This window comes from Abramis brama, assembly GCF_963993115.1.
Source record: "Abramis brama genome assembly, chromosome: 6".
In the NCBI taxonomy this organism is placed as follows: Eukaryota; Metazoa; Chordata; class Actinopteri; order Cypriniformes; family Leuciscidae; genus Abramis; species Abramis brama.
Genome location: NC_139968.1, coordinates 41,257,676 through 41,261,397, shown reverse-complemented (window position 1 = coordinate 41,261,397; position 3,722 = coordinate 41,257,676). Strand labels below are relative to the sequence as shown.

The following is a 3,722-nucleotide window of genomic DNA, read 5'->3' as shown; positions in this document are numbered from 1 at the left end:
TAGATCTGCAAAGCATCATGGTCAATTTTCAATGGCGGGTAAATTCTACAGTAAAAATATTTTTTCTGTGAATCACAATACAGCAATTTCTTTGCCATGGTAAGCTGAAAAGCTACGAGATTCCACACTTTTATCGGAATTTTAACTTCAGAAAGGTAACTTTGCTGATTTATTTCCACAGTTTACTCTTGTAAAGTTACCTATTTGTTCAACTTTAAGAGTGCACCAAGTAAACGAGCGGCGCACTTCCTAGTAAACTCGTGTCTTGTGTGCATTTTATAAAAAATAAAAAATAAATATATCTATATATATTTGCACATAATTTCGATAGATTTTCTAATCTGGCAACATTCGATAACGTCATAATGAATAACAATTTAATTGGAATTGTGTATGTGTACGTGATGTATATTGGTGCGCTAGCCGGAAATTTGATCCCCATACACTTGGATTTTTCTCTTGCCTGAGCACGTCAACTGTCACCGCGGACGACACCGCGTGCGCGTGAAGCAGTGAAGCAGTGAAGCCGTGAAGCCAGCCGACTCGACAGAAAACGCAGGTAGAGGTAAGACTTAACACATTTTTCATAGGATCATGATTTTTCTGAACTTAATCGCAGGTCAAACTGCAGAAACGAGATTGTTGATAGCCTAATTTGAAGTGCCATTCCTTCAAATGTCCTTCACATGTGGGAGCATAGGCCTATACTGTATTAAGATGTGTCTTATCTGGCAACATTAGCCTACATTTATAACGTCTTAAATTTGATTAAAGAGTAACGTGTAGCATTGTTGAATAAAATTAATTTGTAATTGTGTATTTGATGTAACTAATGTGTTGGCGCGGTAGCCGTTTGAATAATCTCACTCGTTTTTTTTTTTTCATGCTTGCTAATGCTAACGTTGCCGCCTGAAGAATCAGACATTTTAAGCGGGCCGATTCGAAAGTTTTATTCATGACTCGTGGAAGCATAATAATATACTCGCACTGTATTAAGATTTTTCGAGATCTTACTAGTTCATTTATTTACCATGTATTGTACTTGTGATTTTTAAAAGTTTTTTTTTCTGTTTATTTTGTGTTACAGGAAACTTACACCCAAGCAGACGTTGAGGCCCAGATTTCCCTGCCAAGCACTCCAAGGCTCATCATGCTCGGTAAGATCCCAGCACTAGACATGCACAATAGATCCCAATTTTAAGTGTATAAGTATATTAAGTGTATATTTGTATCGATTCACTGTTTGTGAACAAAGTTTTTCATCATCTTGCACTTAGATTCCAAAGTGTTTAAGTGGCGTAATATCCAGAATGGACGCGTATAAGAGACATGAGACTGAACGCACTGAAAAGCCTTTGCACTGCTCATATGCTGAGAGAGAGATTAGACAATAGAGCTGCACGATTCATCTTCAAAGACTGTGATCTCGGTCATCGAGACCTTTCAATTCGTCTGTCTATTAAACTTTGACAAATTCATATCGCAACATTCAAATCTGTGTTGGCGCTACCGTTGACCCAGAGAGAGAAACGTTAGTCATGAAACAGCTTCACAAACAGTCTTTTAAATAAATATCATACATTAGAATTTATCCAGAGGTAAGCACTTATTTGTTGTTGATATATTTTTGACTAGGAATGGGAACAAATATTTGAGTAGTCATTCTTTAACCACCTACCCGACTAGTAAAATAATTCTCAAAGTGTTTATTTGGGTTTATATGGACTATTGTGTAATTGTTAAACATCAAACTTTCATTTTTATTATTAACTTTTCTACCATTTGCATGGTGAGTTAAAATAAAAGTTTGATGTTTAACAATTATTTAAAAATATATTCAATTTTAAATATGTATTTAAAAGACTGTTTGTGAAGCTGTTTCATGACTAACGTTTCTCTCTCTGGGTCAACGGCAGCGCCAACACAGATTTGAATGTTGCGATATGAATTTGTCAAAGTTTAATAGACGGATGAATTGAAAGGTCTGGATGACCGAGATCACAGTCTTTGAAGATGAATCGTGCAGCTCTATTGTCTAATCTCTCTCTCAGCATATGAGCAGTGCAAAGGCTTTTCAGTGCGTTCAGTCTCATGTCTCTTATACGCGTCCATTCTGGATATTACGCCACTTTAACACTCATAGATAACGACAAATTTCATCCTCTCTTGGAACGAAAGTGGCTAACTTCTGTCAACCTCATCTACAAGCAAGGACAAATATAAAGCAATTGAATTTGAATTGATATCGATTCTGGAATAAAAAAAGATTTTAGAATCTACACGATAGCTAGGTTAATCGATTTTTCTCTCCAAGCCCTAATATATATGTAAATGTGTGTTTTAAGAGTTTTGGTTTATAGAGAAGTGGACATTGTATTACATGTTGATTGGCTAAATCAAATGATCCAATCAAACTTTTATGTATATTGTCATTAACCCATCTGTCTTGCTTATAAACTTTTCAATTAATAATTAATTTCTTCCACTGCAGGGTAGAAGACTCCAGCCCAGGACGTTGACTAGTTCAGGCCCCGTTTTTGAAGGAAAATACAGTTCTGGGAGAAAAACAACATTAAGGGACTAAATTCTACTGTTTGAAATCCTGCTGTTTTTAAATCATTTATTTTGTCTTTTATACACTCTAATTTTAACCAAACATTTTAATACATTTGAACAGGATTGATTTTTATGTTCAGAAAAGTGTTGTTGTATACAAAACGAAATTAAATGTTAACAGAAAAATGTTTACCTATTGAAAAAAAAAGTTTTTTTTTGCTATTTATTTTAAGAATTTTGAAATTTAAAGTGTGAAAAGTTGTCAATAAACGGCATTTTTGTGATTAAAAACAGTGTCTTCATTTTACAGTACACAAAATTAATGCAGTAATCCCTATTACAGTAGTAAAATATGTGAGGTGATGAAACACAGTACTGTGATTATTACTGTAAAAAAGTTTACAGTATTTTTCAAGTTACTGCAATTAAGTTTACAGTAAGCATACTGTGAAATGAACTACAGCAACTTACTTGCTAATTGCTGCCAGCAAGTTGCTGTAAATTTCACAGTATTCTTTTTACAGTGTAGGGTAAGGACTACATTTTGGGACAGGAATGTTATTCCAGGATATGAATATATGTTGATCCAGGAACATGACGTACTTGGCAAAATCACGGTGACCCAGGAGACGAGTGAAGCTAACATTGCATTCGGACGTGCCTTGATGTCTTCCGACCTTGGATTGAGTCCGGCAGAATTAATCAGCTTTCGGACGCAGCCGTACACTCGTTATTGTGGGATTGAATGAGTGCACTCAATAACGTCTACTATGGTGTCGGACACCACTACAAATGGCTGTTCCCTCAAATTATGGCCTATTTAAGGGTCTAGTGGCGATTTCGGACACGGCCCATGCATGTTTTATTACATTTATTATGTCGAGCGCCTCCTGGAGGAATACTAACTTTACATATATATATTAATTTTCAGCAGAGAGCAACATATACAGCTTTACATTATTTAAACCATCATTGGTAAATGTACATTATTATTAAGATCATTATTCTTTTTCAGAAATATATTTTTTCATTTACTATTTAATTGTAATTTGTTTACTCTGTACACTATTTTATCAATTTTTTTATTTTTTTTAATTTTTTTATTGTTTATAAACTTTCTGTCATGGTTAGATTTAAGAAATTAATGTTTATAAAAGACAATAAAT

The 3,722-nt window shown here is 34.4% G+C and overlaps 1 long non-coding RNA gene across 1 annotated transcript; it reads left to right on the top strand.

The window, feature by feature from the left end:
* Nucleotides 1–512: 512 nt before the first annotated feature.
* LOC311085502 lies at nucleotides 513–3,003 on the top strand. The gene is made up of 3 exons (XR_014606852.1): nucleotides 513–565; nucleotides 1,088–1,157; nucleotides 2,492–3,003. It is a non-coding gene; the product is annotated as an uncharacterized lncRNA (long non-coding RNA).
* The last annotated feature ends 719 nt before the right edge of the window (nucleotides 3,004–3,722 follow it).